This window comes from Lutra lutra, chromosome 11 (genome assembly GCF_902655055.1).
Source record: "Lutra lutra chromosome 11, mLutLut1.2, whole genome shotgun sequence".
Taxonomy (NCBI): Eukaryota; Metazoa; Chordata; class Mammalia; order Carnivora; family Mustelidae; genus Lutra; species Lutra lutra.
The window spans coordinates 19,519,553-19,544,780 of NC_062288.1; the positions used below are offsets into that span (position 1 = coordinate 19,519,553).

General features: G+C 42.1%; 1 pseudogene; it reads right to left on the minus strand.

The window, feature by feature from the left end:
- Positions 1 to 10,709: 10,709 nt before the first annotated feature.
- Positions 10,710 to 18,281, minus strand: LOC125080478 (LIM domain and actin-binding protein 1-like; annotated as a pseudogene).
- Positions 18,282 to 25,228: the final 6,947 nt, after the last annotated feature.

Genomic DNA, 25,228 nt, shown 5'->3' on the forward strand with positions numbered 1-25,228 from the left:
TCCTGCCCCAAGCTAGTCCACACCCAGCCCCTGGCAATTCTTCAGTTACTGTTTTACTCATCTACCAGTTTATGGCTCCAGGAGCTTCTGTCCCAGGTAAGCTGATCTCATCTGTGATTCTCTGTGTTTTCCTGTCTCCAGATTCTGAGGTGACAGCTTGCCCTGCAGCCTGAATTCTCTGATGGCTCCAAGAAAACTCATTCAAGTCACTGATTTTCAGTTTGTTCAAGTTTTTCCTTATAAGGACATGGGTGACAACTTCCAAACTCTTTATATATCAGAACTGAAACTGGAAGTCCCCCCCATATGTATTTTTTCACATTAAACATGTACATAATTATATATAGTCTTTCTTGGGGGCACCTGAGTGGATCAATCAGTTGAGCATCTCTCTGTGATCTCTCTCTCTGACTCTTGATGTTGTCTTAGGTCATGATCTCAGGGTCGAGATCAAGCCCTGCATTCGCTCTGTTCTGGGCGTGGAGCCGGCTTCAGATTCTCTCAGGACTCCAAGGTGGGTCAGTCCTTTGAGCCTCCAAATTTTGATTTTGGCTCAGGTCATGGGAATGAGCTCCAAGCTGGGCTCTGTGCTCAACATGGAGTCTGCTTATCCCTCTCCTCTCTCTCTCTCAATTAAATAAAAATCTAAAAAAAAAAATTCTCCCTCCCTCTGCTTCTCCCCCTTGCTCCTGCTCTCTCTCTCTAATTTATTAATTTATTTTTTTAAAAGATTTTATTTATTTATTTGACAGAGATCACAAGTAGGCAGAGAGGCAGGCGGGGCGGTGGGGGGAAGCAGGCTCCCTGCTGAGCAGAGATCCTGATTCGGGGCTTGATCCCAGGACCCTGGGATCATGACTTGAGCTGAAGGCAGAGGCTTTAACCCACTGAGCCACCCAGGCGCCCCTCTAATTTATTAATTTAAAAATAAATAGGGACGCCTGGGTGGCTCAGTTGGTTAAGCAGCTGCCTTCGGCTCAGGTCATGATCCCAGCGTCCTGGGATTGAGTCCCACATCGGGCTCCTTGCTTGGCGGCGAGCCTGCTTCTCCCTCTGCCTCTGCCTGCCATTCTGTCTGCCTGTGCTCACTCTCGCTTCTCTCTATGACAAATAAATAAATAAAATCTTTAAAAAAATAAATAAATAAATAAATAAATAGTCCCGGGGCACCTGGGTGGCTCAGTGGGTTAAGCCTCTACCTTCGGCTTGGGGTCCGGGTATTGAGCCTGCATAGGGCTCTCTGCTCAGTGGGGAGCCTGCTTCTCCCTCCTCTCTGCCTACTTGTGATCTCTCTGTCAAATAAACAAATAAAATGTTTTTTAAAAAATAAAAATTAGGGGCGCCTGGGTGGCTCAGTGGATTAAGCCGCTGCCTTCGGCTCAGGTCATGATCTCAGGGTCCTGGGATCGAGTCCCGCATCGGGCTCTCTGCTCAGCAGGGTGCCTGCTTCCCTCTCTCTCTCTCTCTCTCTGCCTGCCTCTCCATCTACTTGTGATCTCTCTCTGTCAAATAAATAAATAAAATCTTTAAAAAAAATTAAAATTAAAAAAATAAAAAATAGGGGCGCCTGGGTGGCTCAGTGGGTTGAGCCGCTGCCTTCGGCTCGGGTCATGATCTCAGAGTCCTGGGATCGAGCCCCGCATCGGGCTCTCTGCTCAGCAGGGAGCCTGCTTCCTCCTCTCTCTCTGCTTGTGATCTCTCTGTCAAATAAATAAATAAAATCTTAAAAAATAAAATAAAATAAAATAAAATAATAAATAAATAAATAGTGCCCCCACTTGGAATAAATGTCATTCTTGTGCTTCTCAAACACCATTTGTATTAATCCTAAACCTCCTAACATGACTGTTATTAACAGTTTGCTATTATTTCTAATTTCTTCTCTATGTTTATATGTGTGTATATATCCATATCTGTATGTGCCTATACACAAAGATGGACATACACACATACATATGTATATACACACACATTTTTAATCAAGGTGTATATACTATGCTGCAACATCTTTTCCATGTAATACTCTGTGCTTTTTTCTTTAAAAGCTAAATTTATTTCAAATGAGGCTTATGGGCACCTGGGTGGCTCAGTCGTTAAGCATCTGCCTTCGGCTCAGGTCATGATCCCAGGGTTCTAGGATCGAGTTCCGAGTTGGGCTCCCTGCTCAGTGGGAAACCTGCTTCTCCCTCTCCCACTCCCACTTGTGTTCCCTCTCTCGCTGTCTCTCTATCAAAAACAATGAATAAAATCTTAAAAAAGAAATTTTTAAGTGAGGTTTATATTCAACTGACAGAACTATATTTTTCCTGAAATTTCATCTATTATTCATAATCAGTCATTTTATCCAATAAAAATATATTAAGGGGCATCTGAGTAGCCCAGTCAGAGGAGCATGCAAATCTTGATCTTGGGGTTATGAGTTTGAGCCCCATGTGGGTGTAGAGAGAGATTACTTAAATAGTGAAACTTGTAAAAAAAAAAAAATGTATTAAGTAGGTGGCTATGGAATTCTATTAAAAACATATGCAAAAACTCTAACTCGTAGCCCACTAATTTTTCTTCAGGGACTCAATTAAATTATATATTTTTTTCCCTAAGTTCCAAATAAAATACCAACATATAATAAATTTTTAAAAAACCTCTGCTTGGGGCGCCTGGGTGGCTCAGTGGGTTAAGCCGCTGCCTTCGGCTCAGGTCATGATCTCGGAGTCCTGGGATCGAGTCCCGCATCGGGCTCTCTGCTCAGCAGGGAGCCTGCTTCCTCCTGTCTCTCTGCCTGCCTCTCTGCCTGCTTGTGATCTCTCTGTCAAATAAATAAATAAAATCTTTAAAAAAATAAATAAATAAATTTGGGGCGCCTGGGTGGCTCAGTGGGTTAAGCCGCTGCCTTCGGCTCAGGTCATGATCCCAGGTCCTGGGTTCGAGCCCCACATCGGGCTTTCTGCTCAGCGGGAAGCCTGCTTCCTCCTCTCTCTCTGCCTGCCTCTCTGCCTGCTTGTGATTTCTCTCTGTCAAATAAATAAATAAAATCTTTAAAATAAATAAATAAATAAATAAATAAATAAAAAACCTCTGCTCACTTTTTTCCACCTTCCATCATGTAAGAGTTCAACAGATATTCTAAAATACAATTTTTTTAGTACCTATACTTTCAGGTATGTTTCTGGTTTAACATGGCAGACTGAACACACACATCTGACTTTCATTTAACTATGAAATTATAGGAGAGGGAGCAGGTTGGAAGACATTGAAGAGAAAAAGAAGAGGAAACTGGATTTAGCCCAACGTGCTGTATGTAATGAGGGAATCCTGGCACTTGGCAAGCTTGAAGTCGAGAAAAGAAAGAGCAGGGCTGGGCTGGGAAGCCATATTTAGAGTAAGTCATGAAAGAAGCATGCTTGGAATTACAAGGACAGCTGGTTACCTCCCCTCTCTTTTCCACCATTTATTTGTTCAACAAATATTTGTTGGGCACTTTGTAAAGGACTAGGCTCTGTTCCAAGTGTTGTTGCCCTTGAAGCCCATGAACAGCTCTCCAAAGAAAGTGGGCACGTGGCCTGAGGAGGGCGAAGGAGAACAGTGTCTGAGTGGACTTCAGACTCCACCACGGATGTGCACGTGGGGAGGAGGGAAAGGCAGCACGTAGGAGGAAACACACTTGATCTGTTCCATCTGAAGTAGAACCCTTTTCAGTTTGGCAATTGTGGGGTTCCCCAGTCTGCCTGGCTCTTCACCCACACATCTTGTCGGTGAGGCACGCTGGAAGGCAGGCCCTGCCACTTCCTCAGAAGCAGCTCACTCTCCCCATAGGGAGAGGCCAGCGGGAGCCAGAGAACATCACTGCTGAAACCTGCCCACCACAGCCGAGGCCAACCCTTGGAGGCGTTTGCACCGATGTCTGAGTGAACGTCTGAGCAAGCAAGACGGAAAGAAACATGGCAGCAGCATGGACGGGAAGGCCCAAGATGAACCAACTGAATCACGGACCCCACAGGAGACTTAAATAACTCTAGAAAGAAGAGATTTCAAATGGTCCTAACTAGTATCCTCAGACGTTGGTGCATCTGTCCAACAGTCTGCAAGGAAAGGGAGTGATTGCCTGAAAACCATCATGGATGATAAAGTGGGCTGGCGCAAGGACCCGTAATCAGGAGGACAGAGTAGAGGAAGCCTCTCAGAACAGAAACCAGACCGCAGATGGAGGCGACGTCGCTGTAAAGAAGGAGAACAAAGACGTGTGTGGAGAAATAAATCATAGAAAATCTCCTCTCACCGAAGAAAAATGCCACTCACTGTCAAGCAGGACTAATTGGAAAGGCCCACACATTCTGATGAGATTTCAGAGCCAAAAATCTTCCGAAGACAGGGGTGAAAAGCCGTGACACCTGCAGAGTATCCAAATCAGACCGACGTCAGATTTCTCATCACCAAATGCTGCAGGGTGTGGGAGCAATGGCTTCAGAGATGGAGGAGACAAGCGTTAGAACCTAAAATTCTATACTTAGCTACGGCATCAGTCAAATGTAAAGACCAAATGAAGATGGCTTCAAACATAAAGAGAGCCCCTGCATGGGGGATTTTTAAGAGATTCTCCAACAAAATTTTAAAAATCCAGAAGGAACGTCTGGCTGGCTCAGTCAGTAGGGCATGTGACTCTTGATCTCGGGGTTGTGAGTTCAAGCCCCAGGTTGGGTGTAGAGATTGCTAAATAAATAAATAAATAAATAATCCAACAATGAACCATGATGTGGGAGTAGCAGTTAGAAACTAAAGTGCAACATAGTTCATGTAAGAAATAAAAGAGGAAATATGTGGAAGGTTCTTTTTTGAGTGCCAGAATGTTAACAGCATAGGGTTACATTTTCCTTTTTTTATTAGTTCCAATATACTAGTTGGTTCTGTAATGATATTTACACATTCACATCTTTTATGACATCTTCTTTGGTCTTTTAGGATTTATTCATTCAATAAATGTTTATTGAGGGGTATCTAGGGGGCTCCTTGGGTTAAGTGACTGCCTTTGGCTTGGGTCATGATCCCTGGGTCCTGGGATCCAGCCCTGCGTCGGGCTTCTGCTCAGCACAGAGTCTTCTCTCTCTCTCCCTCACTTTCCTCCATCCAGCCTCACCCCCCTGCGCATTCTCTCTCTCTGAAATAAGTAATAAAATCATAAATAAATAAATGTATGTTTATTGAGCGCTTGTTGGCCAGGAACAGTTCCTGGCATTGGGAACATTCAGTGAACACAACATGGACTTACTCTCTTCCAAGTGGGAGACACGTTGGGAAGGTGGCCGAGATCTGAATCAAGTGAGGGAATGAGCCATGAAGAGCAAATACAAAGCCTCCAAGGCAAAAACACATGGCTAGCTGTAGCCAAGAGGAAATTCAGCTTTATATTTTAGTGGATAAACAGTGTATAAATATTTGTCTTGACAAGTAGGATAATATAACTAGAAAAAATTGGGAGGATCTTAAAAGAATAAATATACTAATTTACTCATTTTCATAGATACAGTGTGACATTTATAATTTAAGAAGTAGATGATGTCATATAATATCTAAAGAGAGAAAGATAGCCAGTAGAAGTAGAAGATCAAACTGGAACTGTTGGGAGTAAATGAGAAGTGACCATATAAGTGAATCACTTATATACTAGGAAGGAGAAAATACAGCCTAAAGTCAGGATACAAACAGGGATGGATTTTATTTCATGTTATAAGGATAATGAACGAAAGAATGAAAACCAGAAACTATGAAGAGTGGTTGTCTGTGCACATGAACCTGGAAATGAGAAAGGGGCGACTTTCATTTTTCATTTTCTACCTTCTGTTCTACTTCAGTTCTTTCTACCTTTTCTTTTTATTTTGCCTGCATAGCTATATTTTTATTATTTTTTTGCATAACTATATATTTTTTAAAGATTTTTTTTATTTATTTGACAGAGAGAGATCACAAGTAGATGGAGAGGCAGGCAGAGAGAGAGAGAGAGAGAGAGGAGGAAGCAGGCTCCCCGCTGAGCAGAGAGCCCGATGTGGGACTCGGATCCCAGGACCCTGAGATCATGACCTGAGCCGAAGGCAGCGGCTTAACCCACTGAGCCACCCAGGTGCCCCGCATAACTTTATTTTTAAAAACCACTTTCAAGGGTGCCTGGGTGGCTCAGTGGGTTAAGCCTCTGCCTTCGGCTCAGGTCATGATCTCAGGGTTCTGGGATCGAGTCCCATGTCGGGCCTCTCTGCTCAGCAGGGAGCCCGCTTCCTCTCTCTCTCTGCCTGTCTCTCTGCCTACTTGTGATCTCTCTCTCTCTCTCTGTCAAATAAATAAATAAAATCTTAAAAAAAAAAAACACCTTCAAATAATATAACACCAATTTTGTTCCCATAAGCCTTCCAAGTAACATAAAAAAACAAACAATAATAATAGTAACAATAAGATGAATAAAAGAAGGAGGAAAAATCATTACAGGAAGTTTGAAGTTTGGGTAATGTTAGTATTTAAAAATTATTTAAGATCTATGTGACAGATTTTTCATGACTTAGCCATTCAAAAATTAATGCTCTGTTGAATATTTCTCGAGATTCTGCTGACTCCAATGGAAAATTCTGTCTTCAGAGATGATGATCTGCTGGAGAACTCTGAGAGAATGAGCCAAATCATTCTAGCCAAAATTCCTTGACCAACACAATATTTTAGTTTCCTTTGAAATTTGACCTGATTTTCTAAATGTAGTTTAGATGTTGAGAAAATGGATACTTTGTTGTGACATATTGATAAAGGGCCTGGAAAAATGAACATAGTAACCAAGATTTGAAACACAAGCTACTTTTTTAAAAAAGATTTTATTTATTTATTTGACTGAGAGAGAATCACAAGTAAGCAGAGAGGCAGGCAAAGAGAGAGGGGGAAGCAGACTCCCTGCTGAGAAGAGATCCTGATCCCCAGCTTGACCCTGAGACCCTGAGATCATGACCTGAGCCAAAGGCAGATACCCAAAGACTGAGACAGCCAGGTACCCGAAGATTTCACCATTTCTGAAAAATGTATTGCCGGTGTCAATGCTTTTGATGGATATTGAACATACCATACAACTCCCATATTACTCAGCGTTTATAGCTGTCACATTCACTGTGATTCTACATTGTTTCCAGTATCTGATTATTTCATTCAGCCTTCCTATATGGTCATGTCTGGACATGTACTTAGTGAAATGCATATTTCCTTTATTTCTGTCCTATAATATAGTTGGATCATTATACTGATCCTTTATGAAACTTTACTTGAGGAGAAATGATAGGACCAATGAGTTTCCTTTATAGATAAAATGAAAAATGTTTTAAGTAAAATAATTAAAATATCTGTAATAATAACTTTTGGTAATAATCCCTAAATGAATCTACAGATTCAGTGTAATTCCTATCAAAATTCCAACCGATTATTTTGCAAAATGAACAGTGTTCTTAAAGTTCATAAAGAAATGCAGGAGACCCCAAATGGCCAAACAGTCTTTTTTTTTTTTTTTTTTTTTAAGATTTTTGTTTATTTTATTGACAGAGATCACAAGTAGGCAGAGAGGCAGGCAGAGAGAGAGAGAGAGAGAGAGAGGAGGAAGCAGGCTCCCCGCTGAGCAGAGAGCCCGATGTGGGGCTTGATCCCAGGACTCTGGGATCATGACCCTAGCCAAAGGCAGAGGCTTTAGCCCACTGAGCCACCCAGGTGCCCCTGGCCAAACAGTCTTAAACAAGAAAAGTTGGAGGACTCCCATTTCAGATTTCAAAACCTACTCCAAAGCTAATGTAAAATGGCACATGAACAGTGTGTTATCTGCATAAGGATGAATGTATAGATCAATGAAACAGAATTGAGAGTCCAGAAGTAAATCCATACCAAACACCTATGATCAACTGCTCATTTTGGCAAGGTTCCAAGCTCATTTAATAAGGAGAGAAGAATCTTCCGACAGATGGTGTTGAGACAACTGAATATTGGCAAAGACCCCCACCTTGACCTAACTCTGGTCAGGCTCCTATAATCCCTCTAGGCTTTGACTTTCTGTGTTTACTCTTGGGCCTGCATCACCCAGCTTAGCAAGAATCTTTTCAATCAGTTTAAAAAGAACGCCACACTCAATATATATTCAAATTCCCCTTCCCCACCACCCCCCCAGGTTGTGTCTGATCCTGCTGACCTGACTTCACCAAGAATCCTGTCAAGTCACTTTAGCCAGAGTCACCCCTTACCCTGATGTTTCCTTTAGTTATTTTTCCACCCACTGACATCCTCTCCAACCCTGCTCCTTGGCTATCAATCCCCACTTTTCCTTATTATATTTGTAGTTGAACCTAATCTCTCTTCCTATTACAAAATCCCACTGCAATTGTCTGTTGAAAAGTTTTTATCATCTTTGACAAGTGTTAGAGTAATTTTTTTAAAAAGATTTTATTTATTTATTTGACAGAGATCACAAGTAGGCAGAGAGGCAAGCAGGGGGCAGGGAGAAGCAGGCTCTCTGCCGAGCAGAGAGCCTGATGCAGTGCTTGATCCCAGGACCCTGAGATCATGACCTGAGCTGAAGGCAGAGGCTTAACCCACTGAGCCACCCAGGAGCCCCTAGAGTAATTTTTTTTTTAAGTAGGCTCCACGTTCAGCATGGAGCCCATATAGGGCTTGAACTCATGACCCTGAGATCAAGACCTGAACTGAGATCAAAACTCAGATACCTAACTGACTAAGCCACCCAAGCACCCCTAGAATAATTTTTTATATAATATACATATGCAGAAGCATGAATTTGGAACCCTGCATGACACCATGTACAGAAATTAATTCAAAATGTATTAAGGATATAAATGTAAGAGTTAAAGCTATAATATTCTTAGAAGAAAGCATAGGTGTAGAACTTCATTACCTCGGATTAAGGAACAGTTTCTTAGATATGATGCTAAAAGCACAAGAACAAAAGAAAAAGTTAATGAAATGGACTTCATCCAAATTTTAAAACTTTTTAAAAAGATTTATTTATCTATTTCAGAGGGAGCATATGCGTGGCAGGGGGAGCAGCCAGAGGGGGAGAGAGAGAAGCCTCAAGCACACTCCCCGCTGAGCACAGAGTCTGACGTGGGGCTCCAGCCCAGGACTCTGAGATCATGACCTGAGTCAAAATCAAGAGTCAGATGCTCAACCAGCTGAGCCACCCAGGTGCCCCAAAATTTTAAAACTTTTGTGCATCATAGGACACTACCAAGTAAGTGAAAAGACAACTCATAGAATGGGAGAAAATATTTATAAATCCTATATCTGGTAAGGGCCTAGTACCTAGAACATATAAAGAACTCTTAACAACTCAACAAGGAAAGGGAAATAACCCAATTTAAAAATGGGTAGAAGATTGGGGCCCCTGGCTGGCTCAGTTGGTGGAACATGTGACTCTTGATCTTGCAGTTGTGAGTTTGAGTTCCACTTTGGGTATAGAGATTACTTAGAAATGAAATCTTTTTTTTTTTTTAAGATTTTATTTTATTTATTTGAGAGAGAGAGAGAAAGAGAGACAGAGCACGAGCAGGGGGAGAGGAAGAGGGAGAGTGAGCTGAGCAGGGAGCTTGTCATGGGGCACGATCCCAGAACCCTGAGATCATGACTTGAGCCGAAGACAGACGGTTAACTAACCGAGCCACCCAGGTGCCCCTTAAAAATAAAATCTTTAAAAAAATGGCAAAAGATTTAAACAGACATTGGTCCAAATAAGAAGTATAAATGGCCAATATGCACATGAAACAAGGTTCAACATCATCAGCCATCAGGAAATACAAAATAAAACCACAATGGGGTACTGCTTTCCACCCACTCAGATGACTATAATTTTAAAAATAAATTAAAAAATAATAATTATAAGCACTGGCACAGAGGTGAGAAAACTGGAACCCTCACACATTGCCGAGGGGTGGGATGTAAAAAGGTACAGCTGCTATGGAAAGTAATTTGGCAGTTCCTCAAACAGTTAAATAGTGAGTTACCATAGGAGCCAGCAGTTCCACTCCTAGCTATACACCCAAGAGAAATAAAAACATGTCTGCACAAAAACTTGTACGTGAGGGGCATCTGGGTGGCTCAGTTGGTTAAGCATCTGCCTTTGGCTCAGGTCATGATCCTGGGGATCGAGCTCCACATCAGGCTCCCTGCTCAGTGGGGAGTCTGCTTCTCCTCTCCCACTCCCCCTGCTTGTGTTCCCTCTCTTGCTGTGTGTCTCTCTCTGTCAGATAAATAAATAAAATCTTTTAAAAATAAAATACAATGTATTCAGTCAAAATGTTTAGGTCCCTAAACCCCTTCTCTATGTTCCCTAATTCCATAATTGAATTTTTAGTGTAACAGTGTGCTACTAATCGTGTATTTTTGTATTGCCTTTTGGGAGTACAGTGGGGTGTGGACTGTATCAGCTGGCATGATTCCCCTCAGGAGAAGACCTGAAAGCCCCTCATGCATATCAGCATTGCTAAAATAGAGGACTGAAGTCATATTATCTCTAGCACTTAGAATTGGTTCACTTAAGCTGCGGTATGGCATTCTTTTTTTGAAGGAAGAACTCTTCCAAAATTACTCCCATGTACATTACAGGTTATGCTCTTATCTGGGTGCGAGCGTCACTGTGAGAACAGGCAGGGGCTCCCTAACACAGACACAAACCGAATGCTGCATCCATTTGCAGTCTGTCATTCCCCGTCCTCGTCCTCGTCCTCGTCATAGCACTGGGTTCTCTTTATCTGTTCCTCCACAGACAGCTCTTTGACTACTTCTCTCCGCCAGAATCCTATATTGCGGGATTTCTGATTCTGGGTAGTGACTTCTCTAGGGGAGGTATCGTCTGCAAAGCTGGACCAGTCTGTAGGCTTGGGTGCTCATGGAGACTGCTGCTTGAGGTCTCTATCCTCTCCATCTAAGTCTGCACCATTCTCTGTAAGAGTCTCACTCCCCATCTCAAAACCACCATCTCCCTTTCTTCTCCTCCCCACCCCCGTCTCCCCTCCTCCGGATTCCTGGGTTTGCCATGATGTTTTTCCCATGCTACCATTCTTTTCGGAGGTATTGGCATTTTCCGCTTGTTTCCTTTCTGCGGTCCTTCCTCCTGTAGACCCCTCGCTCGGCTCTGACATGCTCCAGCCTTTCCTTATAGGTGGGGATGGGATCTGGGGGCTCTTGACTGAAGTCATTGAAATGGAGCTGCTACAGTGAGCAGGTGACTTCTTTCTTTCAGCAGAGAAGACCGTCTTAGCTTCTTCAGATCCAGATCGAGGTCCTCGGGAGGGTCAGGCTTGCTGATTTCATGCTCAGGAGGCCAGTTGGGCTTAGAGACTTTGATCCCTTCTTCCAAGGTCCTTCCTGAACTACCAGGTTCTGGGGGCCAGGGGAGGGGGGCAGTGGTCAGGCAGTCCCCAGCTTCTTGGTTTCAGCGGGCTTGTCTTCTTTCTCTGGCTGCGACAAGGCCTTGGCTTCCACACTTGCTGTCAGCACACCCACCTTCTCAATGCGGGCATCTTCCAGCCCTGGGCTCTGAGGGGTCTCCCCCGTATTTGGAAGCTGGGCTGGTCTCTCCAAAGTCCCTTCCTTTTCAGTTTTGCTTGCCCACAGATCCTCGTGTGGTCCGTGCCCCAAGCCTTCTTCATAGTTGCCTTTAGCCTTAAAGAGTTGGTCGAAGTGAGGCTTGTGGTAGATTCCCTCATGTAAAGACACGTATGTTCCTAGACTAAGTCCGCTGTTGCAGTAGGAGCAACAGAAGCCGCTGACGTGACCTCCCCGCCAGTTGGCCCAGACGCGCTCCATGGGGTAGACTGTCTTCTGACCTGGTGCATGAGTCTCTCCTGCAGGTCCCTGAAACTTCTTCACTGCTTCAGGAGGAGAACTCCCAGAGAGGCTGGAGGCTCTGGCATCGGGACTTCGTGGCTTGGGATGGACAGGCTGCTGGACCTCACTCTTAACTGGGGAATTACAGAGTCATCCTCAACAGCGGTGGAACGGACTGCCAGACTCTTCTCAGTGGCAGACACCTTGTCTCCAACCTGATGGGCGAGGCAGACCTCAGGATCTGGGGGCACGTTCTCCTTTTGCTCTAATTTATGAGTTTTGATTTCACTACCAGCAGCTTGCAAGTCATTTGTAGAGCTGGCGGAACTGCTCTGTTCGGACACAGCTGCCTGGTGCTTGGCCATTCGATCCTTGATGGAGATTTCTGACAAGGGTCATGAATCCAGATTTCACTGGCTCTTGGTTTCCTCCGCTTTGACCGGGGCCTGTCTCCACATCATCCAGAGAGTGGCTGTTTTCAGAGATCCTCCTTCCACCTGCTCTGTGGCTCTGGCCTGAAGAATCTGCTTCGTTGATGTTGGCTCGCCCTCCTCAACCGTCATCTGAAGCCTGTTCAGCGGATCATGGTATCTCCCTGTTTTGTTTGCAGCTTCCCTGTTCTCACTGATTTCAGGTTTTTTTTTACCTGGTGCTTGAATTCTCCTAGGCAAGTTTCCTTTTTTTTTTTTTTTTTTTTTTTTTTAACTTTCTTTCGAGTGGTCTTTAAGACGCTCACTGCCTTCAAGGCGGGGATGTGGACACTGAACACGGGCTTCAGGAGGTGGTCCGAGCCTGGGTCTGCAGTGAACTCATTCCTCATGGTCGGCTTGGGCCTCAGAAGCAGAGGATGCCTCTTCACCAGGAGGACGGCTGCCTCTGAGTCGGACCTCAGCACTGCTGTTCAGAGGGAGTCTGTGGGAGACTCTGTCCCCAGGGCTGGGTTCTCCCACTTCTTCTTTACCACAATCAGGATCCCCCTCCTGCAGGGCTGGGGGAGATGATCAGTGTTCTAGAGGAACAAGAAGTTATAACTTGCCTGTTGAAACCTTCAAACATGTTGTTCTGTTTTTGTGTTTGTTTTTCTTTTTAAGATTTTATTTATTTGAGAGAGAGAGAGCCAGAGTGGGGAGAGGGTTAGAAGGAGAGGGAGAGACAGAATCCCCACTGTGCAGGGAGCCCGACACGGGGCTCGATCCCAGGACCCCGAGATCATGACCTGAGCCAAAGGCAGACACTTAATGGACAGAGCTACCCAGGCACTCCAAACACGTTGTTCTTTTTAAAATTAAAGTTAAAACTCTAAGCTGCTCCTGGTCCACTGACCTTTCAGACAACTGTGAACAGTTTACAGCCCTGTCACATGGAAAAAGCATCTACCTGAGAGAGGAATTTTATCTTAATTTACAAAAAGAATAGTAAACCCATTTATATTATATTTCTATAGAAAAAACTCTATTTTCAAAGACAAAAAAAAAGTGAGAAGGATGACACTGTTTTACATTTTGGCAAGTCTCTTTGATGTCTGGTGTAATAGGAGATAGACTTTTCATATTTGCTTTTGCATTCAGTCTGTTGCAATGTGTTGTTTGGTTAAAGATAATAAAGATGATCTGTCCTTAAATGCAAATGTAGTTAGAAAACAGGGACATCGCCTGTAAGAATGTTTAAAATTTGAATATTTAAACTTATAAGACTGACCATACCAAGTGTTACTGAGAATGCAGAGCATCGAAGTTCTCATACTCCTGCTGGAGAGACTGTAAAGGGCTACAGCCACTGTGGAAAACAATTCTGTAGTTACTTGAAAGTTAAACAGAACCTACCCATGACTCATCGATCCTACTCTTAATGTATTTACCAAAGAGAAATGAAAGCAAAGCCCATGTAGATACAAAGTCTTTTGCACAAATGTTCAGAGCGGCTTTATTTGTAATAGCTGAGAAATGGAAACAACCCAAGTATCCATCTACAAGTCAATGGTGGTGCAGATTGGGATACATCCCTGTAATGCAATTCCGCTTGGCAACAAAAAAGGAATAAACTATTGATACATGCAACAGTATTATGAGTCTCAAAATAATTATGCTGAGGGAGTAAAACCAGACCTAAAAAGAATACAGATGATTCCATCTTTTAAAAAGATTTATCTATTAATTTGAGAAAGAGCGAGAAAATAGGGTGGGGAGGCGGAGGAAGAGAGTCTCAGCAGATTCCGCGCTGAGTGCAGAGCCTGATGTGGGGCTCAAGTTCACGAGCCTGAGATCACAACCTGAGCTAAAATCAAGAGTCAGGTTCTTAACTGACCAAGCCACCCAGGAGCCCCTGTATGTTTCCACTTTTAAGAAGTTTTAGAAAATGGGGATGCCTGGGTGGCTCAGTTGGTTGGACGACTGCCTTCGGCTCAGGTCATGATCCTGGGAGTCCCAGGATCGAGTCCCGCATCGGGCTCCCAGCTCCATGGGGAGTCTGCTTCTCTCTCTGACCTTCTCCTTGCCTCCTTGCTCATGCTCTCTCTCACTGTCTCTCTCAAATAAATAAATAAAATCTTTAAAAAAAAAAAGAAGTTTTAGAAAATGCAAACTAATCTATGGGAAGTAGGTCTGTGGTTGCTTGGGGATGGGAGTGTGTGGGGACATTGGAAGGGGCAGGATTACCAAGGGGGCATGAGGAAATTCGGGGTGATGGCTTTGTTCATCAACTTGATTGTGGTGATAATTTCTCAGGTGAATAACATGTCAAAAATTATCTAATAGTATACTTGAACATGTACTTGTATGTCCATATTACCTTAATAAAGCTGCTCAAAAAGAAATGGTATTTAAAAAAAAGAAAAAAATATACACAACAAATCTTGTTTAGATCCGGTTTCAAATCATTTGTAAAAAGATGCTTGAAAGGGGCACCTTGGTGGTTCAGTCAGTTAAGTGTCCAACTCTTGATTTTGGCTCAGGTCATGATCTCAGGGTCGTGGGATTGAGCCTGGCATAAGGCTCCTTGCTGGGTGTGGGGCCTGCTTGTGATTCTCTCTCTCCCTCTGCCCCTCCCCCACCTTAAAAAGAGGCACTGGAGAACATTTGAATACTGACCGCATATTAGAGTGTTACTCTTTTTTCAGTGTGATAATGGGGTTGTTATGTTTAAAAAGTGTCTTATCTCTTATAGATACATACTGAAGTATTTACGGATCAAATTATATGATGTCTGGGATTTACTGAGTTGGAGGAAATGATGCGTATGTATGAAACAAGGTTAGCCAAATATTACTAATACTGACTTTATTCACTCTGCTTAGGATTCTCTCTCTCCCTCTCTCTGTCCCTCACCTCCCACTTGAGTGCACAATTTCTGTCAAAAAAAATATATGTATATATATATTGCATTAAAATATATGTGTATATATATTACATTTATATATGCATATATATATTGCATTTAAATGCACAATTTCTGTAAAAATATGTATATATAAATTGCATTTATATGTGTATATATATATTGCATTTAAATATATTGCATTTACATAGAGGTTTGTTATACCATTCTTTCTACTCATGTGTATTTTGAGATTTCCCATAATAGATTTTTGTTGTTTCTCTCTCTCTTTTTTAAGATTTATTTATTTATTTGACAGAGAGCATAAGCGAGGGAGCAGCGGCAGAGGGAAGAGGGAGAGCCCCGCATCGGGCTCCCTACTTAGTAGATGCGGGGCTCAATCCCAGGACCCTGGGATCATGACCTGAGCCAAAGGCAGACGCTTAACTGACTGAGCCCCCCCAGGCACCCCACTCTTGTTTGGTTTCTTAAGAAATGATTATTTTAGTCCTGCTCCAAAGGAGGGGAGTGGACTAAGTGGCTTCTAATCTTCTCATCTGAGAAAACATAACTTTTCTATTAAGTGATGATCATAAACTATCTACTTCTCACTAGAAGCAAAATATTGAAGTCCGAAAGACACATGGGGTTTTTTGACCAATTAATCATAAATCTCTATGCTGATATACTGTTGGAATCCCTGCTTAAAAAATAAAAAGTGAGCCAGTGGCATAGAATAAAAATGCTATTTAAAAATTTCTTTCTTGGGGCGCCTTGGTGGCTCAGTGGGTTAAAGCCTCTGCCTTTGGCTCAGGTCATGAACTGGAGTTCGAGGATCGAGTCCCTCATGGGACTCCCTGCTCAGCAGGGAGTCTGTTTCTCCCTTTGATCCTCCCCCCCCCACTCTCTCTCCTTCACTCTCTCTCAAATAAATAAATAAAATCTTAAAAAAAAATTTCTTTCTTCTCAACTCACCCCAAAATCTCATGGAAATAACCTGTCACTGGAGAGAGAACATATTTCTTATCATTACTTTGAAACTCAAATAAAGCAAATTACACTTTTATTCTGGCTAAAGGAAGGAAAGGTGATCTGATCTTTTCTAACTAGATGCAAGTTTTCTAAGTAAAAAAAAATTGAGCCAACTGGAAATTCTCTCTAGGGAGCAAGCACTGGAAAAGTAATTATATCCAAGTATTATTTCAAAAAGTTAAAAATGTGACTTTTGCACATAAACACAGAGAACAAACTGGTTGTTTCCCGAGGGGCGACTCAGTGAGGGATTGGGCAAAATGGGCAAAGGGGAGTGAGAGGTACAGGCCTCCAGTTATGGAAAGAATAAGTTACGTGGATGAAAGGTACAGCCTGAGGAATATAGTGAATGGGACTCTAATAGGGTTGTGTGTTGACAGATGTAGCTACAGCATAGTGTAAGGTATAGACTTATCCAATCACTATGCGGTATACCTGAAACTAACCTAACATTGTGTGTCAACTATACTTAAACAGTGTATATATTTACTTATGACATATTTATGACTCCTACAAATAGAGAAGGAATGCAGGGAAAATGGGTGCCGGGGTGGCTCCTGGTGTTAAACGTCTGCCTTTGGCTCAGGTTGTGATCTCGGGGTCCTGGGATCGAGCCTGTGTTGAGCTCCCTGCTCAGTGGGAAGGCTGCTTCTCCATCTTCCACTCCCCCTGCTTGTGTTTCCTCTCTCTCTCTCTCTCTCACTCTCTGCCTCTCAAATAAATAAATAAAACCTTTAAAAAAAAATTAATGTGTCCTGGGGCACCTGGGTGGCTCAGTGGTTTAAAGCCTCTGCCTTCGGCTCAGGTCATGATCCCAGGGTCCTGGGATCGAGCCCCGCATCGGGCTCTCCGCTTGGCAGGGAGCCTGCTTCCCCCTCTCTCTCTGCCTGACTCTCTGCCTACTTTTAATCTCTGTCTGTAAAATAAATAAATAAATAAATAAATCTTTAAAAAAAAAAAATTAATGTGTCCGAACACAGGGAAAAGGTTTTCGTCCCCTCATCAGTGAGGGAACAAACAGAACAGTAAGGCTAGTTTGAAGGGTATTTGAGGAATTGTGTATTGAATAGGCCTTTCAATAAGGAAATTTAAATTAAGTAAGATTGTTCACCAAAAAGAAAAAAAAAAAAAGAAGTAAGATTGTTCACCTCTCACCTGAATGAATTGCCAGAGGATTATGCTGTGTGAAAAAAGAAAAATCCCAAAAGGTTATATAGTTATATATATGGGGTTACAGATATGATTCTTCTCTATAATCTTGAAATGGCAAAACAGAAATGGAGAACAGAATAGTCGTTGCTGGGGATTAAGAAGGAGGTGGGGGTCTTGAGAGAAGTGGGTGTGGCTACAAAATGGCTGCCTGAGGGATTTTTGAGGGGATGGAAATGCTGTGTCTTGACTCTATCAGGCAATATCCTGGCTGTGATACTGTACTGTAGTCCTACAAGGTGTTACCATTGCAGAAACTGGGTAGAGATCACACACCATCTCTGCAGTACTTCTTAAAACTGAATGTAAATCTACATACAATGATCTCAAATTTAGAAATTTAATTTTTAAAAAAGATTTATTTGAGAGAGAGAGCATGCAAGAGGGAGAAAAAAAATCTCTAGCAGACTCCCTGCTGAATGGGAACCCCAACGACATGGGGCTCGATCCCACGTCCCTGAGATCATGATCTGAGTCGAAATCAGGAGTTAGATGCTCAACCGACTGAGCCACCCAGGCGCCCGTAAAGTTCAATTTTTTAAAAAGGGATTGCTCTATTAGATACAAAACTGTTAATATCCTGTGACAATAAAACCATAAACTTTTTTTCCCCATAACCTTTCAAGTTATATTTCTACCAGACATTAAATTTTACCTTTACTGGAGAAAAATCTACAAGTTAACATGTAAATTCATAGAATCTTAGGCTTTTAATCAATAGTGAATATTGAAACGAACAAAAATAGTGAATAGTGAAACAAAGGGACTTCTAGAATCAGCAAACTGTCAGCAGGCCAGATTTGGGTGTAGCCCCTGAGTTCAGAGTGGCTTTTACATTTTTTAAGGATTGTGAAAAAACAAAACCCTGAATATTGACTTACCTGACTCATTTTTCAGAAAAAGTTTGCTGACCCCTGGGTTCTAGAGAATTAAGTCATACTTTGGTGGTCACGTTAAACAATGCTTTAATGTGATCCTCAAAAGATATGCTACCATCTCTTTGCCTTATTCATGTTTCGATAGTATTTTTAAACAATCAGAGCTAGGGGTGTGTGGGCGGCTCAGTTGGTTAAGCCTCTGCCTTTGGCTCAGGTCATGATCCCAGGGTTCTGGGATTGAGCCCCACATCGGGCTCCCTGCTCAGCGGGTAACCTGCTTCTCCTTCTCCTCCCTGCTCCTGCTGTCTCTCAAATAAATAAATAAAATCTTTAAATAAACAATTGGAACTAAAAGTATAATGAACCAGTTTGCATGCCTTCCTCCCTAACCACTGTATTATCAGAACACTCTCATTCCATGTTCTTTAAAGTAATTCCTCATGTATCCCCTCATCTGAATATTGGTCTTCAGGCAGCTTCTCAAGTCAGAACTCAGTGTAGAATAAGGTCCTGTTACATCAAAGCTTGCCAAAAATTAAAGGGTGACCCATATTTCTCTCTCTCTCTCTTCCTTTTCCTTTTTAATTGAAGTATTGTTAACATTCAATATTATATTAGTTTCAGGTGTACAACATAGTGATTTGACATTTATATACGTTATGAAATGCTCACTATGGTAAGTGTAGTCACCATCGGTCACCAAACAATATTACAGTATTATGGACTATGTACCCTATGTTTTACTTCTTATCCCATGACTCACCTATTTTGTAACTGGGAGTTTGTACTTCCTAATCCCTTTTCTCGATTTTACCCATCCCTCTACGCACCTCTCCTCTGGTAACCATCAGTTTGTTTTTCATATTTATGAATTTCTCTTTTATTTGTTTGTTTGTTCATTTGTTTTGTCTTATACATTCCACACATAAGTGAAATTATAGGGTATTTGTCTTTCTCTAACTTATTTTATGTAACCTAATACCCTCTACATCCATCCATGTTGTTGAGAATGGTAAGATTTCATTCTTTTTTATGACTGAGTAGTAATATATTTATTATCATATATATTGTATGTATGCCCATATTATAAATATATTAGATATATGTATATATATATATATATATATATATATATATACACACACACATATACCCTACATATTTTTTAATTGAGTCTATATTTTTAAAAAAATTTAAAGGATTTTTTAAGGATTTATTTATTGGAGCACCTGGATGGCTCAGTGGGTTAAGCCTCTGCCTTCAGCTCAGGTCATGATCTCAGGGTCCTGGGATCGAGCCCTACATCAGGCTCTCGGCTCAGCAGGGAGCATGTTTCCCCCTCTCTCTCTGCCTGCCTCTCTGCCTACTTGTGATCTCTCTCTCTCTGTCAAATAAATAAATGTTAAAAAAAAATAAAGATTTTATGTATTTACTTGAGATAGAGAGTGTGCGTGTGCCAGTGCAATTGGGGGAGGGGCAGAGAGAGAGAGAGAACAAATCCTCAAGCAGACTCCCACTGAGCAGGGAGCCTGAAGCGAGGCTAGATCCCAGGACCTAAGATCATGGCCTGGGCCAAAATCAATAGTCAGACGGTCAACCAACTGAGCCACCCAGCCGCCCCTAATTCTATATTTTTAAATTAAACTTTTTATTTTGAGCTAATTGTGAATTTACATGTTGCTGTGAAATAATACAGGGAGATGCATATTCCCTTTACCTGTTGTGCCTATAGTACAATATCAGGACCTTGAAATGGATAGAGTCAAGATGCAGAACGTTTCCATCACTACAGGGTTCCCTGGTTTTCTTTCTTATTATAGTAAGCGTCCTCTTTAATTCCCATCACCTGTTTCACCCATTCCCTTCATTCATCTCCTGCCTGGTAACCATTAGTTTGTTCTCTGTAGTTAAGAGTCTGAACCTTGGTTCATTCCACTGTTTTTTTTTTTTTTCCTTTGCTTGTTTTGTTTCATAAATTCCACATATGAGTGAAATCGTATGAATACCACATCTTCCTTATCTGTTCATCTATCAGTGGACAGGCAGGTTGCTTCCATACCTTGGCTATTGTAAATAATGCTGCCATTAAGATGGCATCAACATCACTAATCATCAGGGAAATGAAAATCGAAACTATTGTGGGGTGACCCACCTTGATGATGTAGTAATTTTGTAGCCACAATTTTTTATAGTCATTATAATTTTTAAATATTCACAACATTTATCCCAAACTGTTAGCTAAATGCTTCTTTAGTTAAAGAAGAGCAGGTGATTTTCAGATATTTGATGTAATATTACCATCATTAAAGTAATTAAACCCAGAGCCCATTAGACTGAGGTGGCTCTAACATCTTGATAGCCTGTATAAGCAAATGGAAACCTAAGCCAGAGTTAAGTCCTGTAAATGCCTCAAGATTAAGAAATTGAAAACTAAGAACAACTAATCACAAATCCGAGTAGTTTTTCCCAAATAAAGCTACTCTAAGCTATAGCTGATCAAATAATTTCCTTGCTTTGCTTTTGCATGCTCTATAAAAGCATTTCCCCTTTCATGGGGCACCTCCCTTGGGTGGCTCAGTCAGTTGGGTGTCTGCCTTTGGCTCAGGTCATGATCCTGGAGTCAAGGGATCAAGCCCTACATTGGGCTCTCTGCTCAGTGGGAGTCTGCTTCTCCCTCTCCCTCTGCCCCTCCCCCTACTTGTGTTCTCTCTCTCTTTCACTCACTTGCTCACTATCACATAAATAAATTCTTTTTTTTTTTAGATTTTATTTATTTATTTGACATAGAGAGAGAGCACAAGCAGGGGGAGAGGCAGTGGGAGAGTGAAAAGCAGGCTCCCTACAGAGCAGGGGAAGCCCAACATGGGACTCGATCCCAGGACTCTGGGACCATGACTCGAGCTGAAGGCAGTGGCCCAACCCACTGAGCCACCCAGGCACCACTCAAATAAATAAATCCTTTTTTTTTAAAGATTTTATTTATTTATTTGACAGACAGAGATCTCAAGTAGGCAGAGAGGCAGGCAGAGAGAAGGGTGGGGGGGGAAGCAGGCTTCCCACTGAGCAGAGAGCCCCATGCAGGCCTGGATCCCAGAACCCTGAGATCATGACCTGAAGGGAGGCAGAGGCTTGAGCCACTGAGCCACCCAGGTGCCCCTCAAATAAATAAATCCTTAAAAAAAATAGAAAAGCTTTTCCCCTAGTAGAGTGCTCTTCCCCGTTCTTTGTTTGGCACTGCCCAAATTGATGTTGGCTCGTGTAAACTCTTCAAAATCTTCACGTACTTCAGTTCATCTTTTAACATCATTTATTGAAATATTCTCAATTTATAGGTTTTTTTATGAGTGTGAATAATAAGCTAAACCTCATTCCTGGTTAAAATGTTTTATGCCTCTAAGAATTATATATGTATATATACATTATTTATTATATATGCCTACATATATGTATGCATTATATATTATAAAATATATATGCCTATAAGAATTATAAAAACTTTGGGGCACTTGAGTGGCTCAGCCAGTAAGTGTCTGCCTTGGGCTCAGGTCATGATCTCATGGTCCTGGGATCGAGCCCCACATCGGACTCCCTGCTCAGTGGGGAGCCTGCTTTCCCTCTCCCAGTCCCCAGCTTGTGTACCTTCTCTTGCTGTCTTGCTCTCTGTCAAATAAATAAGTAAAATCTTAAAGAAACAAACAACAAACATTGAAATCATCTAAGCACTTTGGCAGTTTTGAAATACACTAACCAAAGAAAAGAAAAGTAATAGGTAAAATTTCTTATCAGTTCCAGAGTGCTTCTACTCAAACTTGTAAATAAGAAACACTGAATTAGGGGCACCTGGGTGGCTCAGTGGGTTAAAGCTTCTGCCTTCAGCTCAGGTCATGGTCTCGGGGTCCTGGGATGGAGCCCTGCATTGGGCTCTCTGCTCGGCGGGGAGCCTGCTTCCCTTCCTCTCTGCCTGTCTCTCTGCCTACTTGTGATTTCTGTCTGCCAAATAAATAAATAAGATCTTTAAAAAAAATTAAAATAAAGAAACACTGAATTAAGTCAGCACACAGACAAAAAATTAAGTCAACACATATTCAGCATATGGACCCTCCCTATGATGCAGAAATTTAAATCTTTTATGACATATATCCTTTAGAAGACCTTCCCCATCTCCTACACTAGTTAGGAAACAAATATTTACTGAAGCCTCACAGTTGCAGAGTCAAACCAAAATATTGAAATACATAATAGAGAATAGATTTAAGAAAGAATAGATTTTTGCTTTGATTGTCAAAGAGCAGACAAATAGAAGTAGGATAAAGACAGAAAATATCTAGGGGCGCCTGGGAGGCTCAGTCGGTTAAGTATCTGCCTTCAACTCAGGTCATGATCCCAGGTTCCTGCTCAGTGGGGAGCCTGCTGCTCCCTCTCCCTTTGCCCCTCTCCCTCTACACCTCTCCCTCTCTCATGTGCAATCACTCTCTCAAATAAATAAAATCTTTAAAAAATATTGAATTAGTAAATAGATAATAATAGGATAAAGAAAATAGATCATTAATAATAACTGCTCAGAATGTAACCCAGAATTAGGAGTTGTGCTGGTAGATAGTTGAAAGACAAAACTGAGCAACAGCACCTGGAATTTGTCTTTCCCAACCCTGTCCTCTGACCTTTTTCTCCAAGACCCAAAAGGCCTCTCCAGACATGGGGCCCTTTATTACTTCCCTACTGTGGCTGTAACAAACTGGCTCACACCAACAGAAACTGTGGGGCATCTGGCTGGCTCAGTCGGAAGAGCATGCCACTCTTGACCTCAGGGTTGTGAGTTCGAGTCCCATATTGGGCATAGCTTACTTTAAAACAAAGAAATGAACAGAAATGTATTCCCTCGCAAGTCGGGAGGCTAGAAGTCAGAAATGCAGGCATTGGTAGGGCTATTCTCCCTGTGCAGGTGCTAGGAAAGAATCCTTCCTGGTTTCTTCCTAGCTTCTGGTGGCTGCCCACACCCTTGGCAGTCCTTGCCTTGTAGACGCACTACTTCAACACCTGCCTCCAAGGTCATGTGGCCTTCTCCCCTCTGTTTCTCTGCCTTCTGTATCTTTCTATCCAGAGATTTCTCTTTTTTTTTTTTTAAAGATTTTTTATTTATTTATTTGACAGAGAGAGATCACAAGTAGACAGAGAGGCAGGCAGAGAGAGAGAGGGAAGCAGGCCTCCTGCCGAGCAGAGAGCCCGATGCGGGACTTGATCCCAGGACCCTGAGATCATGACCTGAGCCGAAGGCAGAGGCCCAACCCACTGAGCCACCCAGGCGCCCGAGATTTCTCTTTTTATAAGGACACCGGTCATTGGATTAGGAGCCACCCTAACTCAGTATGGTGCCATCTTAACTGGATGACATCTCCAAAGACTATTTCCAAATAAAGCCATATTCACAGGTATGGGGTGAAGGGGAGGGTATGTTAAGACTTCAGATTATCTTTTCAGGGGACCCAATCCAAACTACCCTAGGGCCCCCTCCTGGGCTGTTCTCTTAGGCAATACGCTACACACTAACTACATCTAGGGTTCTATAGTGGGGTGTAGGCTGCTTGGGATATTGGAGTAAGTAGTATATCATGTATTTATGTTTATTTTTGTGTAAGTGTTAAATTAAGCTCAATTAGTATTTTGTATGTGGATTTTTGACTCTGGCATCCTGTCACTCATACATCAGTCATTCAGTGTCAGATATGTTATTCTCAGGAAAGACTTGGGGTCTTTCCTCACCTGGTATGGAGGCATCATCACACTTCAGAATAAGGAGCCAATTGCAGATTACACCAGCCTAATTACTAGATTTGTAGGTTGTATAATTAGTTTAGTGAAACCAGCCCTCACAAAATTAATCTATGGCTTTCAAAAGATTCTCCCAAGAGAGGGGCACCTGGGTGGCTAAGTGGGTTAAAGCCTCTGCCTTCCGCTCAGGTCATGATCTCAGGGTCCTGGGATCGAGCCCCGCGTCGGGCTCTTTGCTCAGCAGGGAACCTGCTTCCTCCTCTCTGCCTCTCTGCCTAGTTGCGATCTCTGTCAAATAAATAAAATCTTAAAAAAAAAAAAAAAAGATTCTCCCAAGAGAGGTACCTGGCTGATTCGGTTGGTGGAACATGCAACACTTGATCTCCGGGTCATGAGTTCAAGCCCCGCAATGGGTGGGCATGGAGCCTACTTTAAAAAAAAAAAATTCTTCCATAGCAGCGATTCTCAAAGTGTGGTCTGGGAACCCACAAGAGGTCTGGGAATCCCAAATACATAGCCCTAAGACATTATGTGCCTGTTTCCACTCTCAAATTCTCCTGAATATGCAGCGAGGTTTTCTACGGGCTCTATGACATGATGACATCATCATTCTGCTACAAATGGAATGTGTGCTTGGGGATTTATGTTTTTAAATTTTTCTCTATTTTAATTTCCAATATGATAAATATCAATAGATTTATAACCACACCAAAAAACATCTCTTTGAGGTCTATAATTTAAATGTAGAAAGAGGTCCTGAGACCAAAAAAAAAAAAAAAAAATTGAGAAATCACAGATTGAAGATAACACTAACATTATGGGCACAAACTAACAACAAGGAAATGACATACAGTGACAAACTCATAGAAAGCTATTTTACAAGATAAAAAAATGATAATCTAATCAGATCTGACAAGAATTGGGCCAGATATAGAAAATTATGAGGGCTATTTGAAATAAGGATTTTTTAAAAAAGATTTTATTCATTTATTTGATAGAGACACAGCTAGAGAGGGAACACAAGCAGGAGGAGAGGGAGAGGGAGACCCAGACCCCCACTGAGCAGGGAGCCTGATGAGGGGCTTGATCCCAGGACCCTGGATCATGACCTGAGCCGAATGCAGATGCTTAATGACTGAGCCACCCAGGCACCCCAAGATATGTTATTTAAATTTACATACTGGGCATAT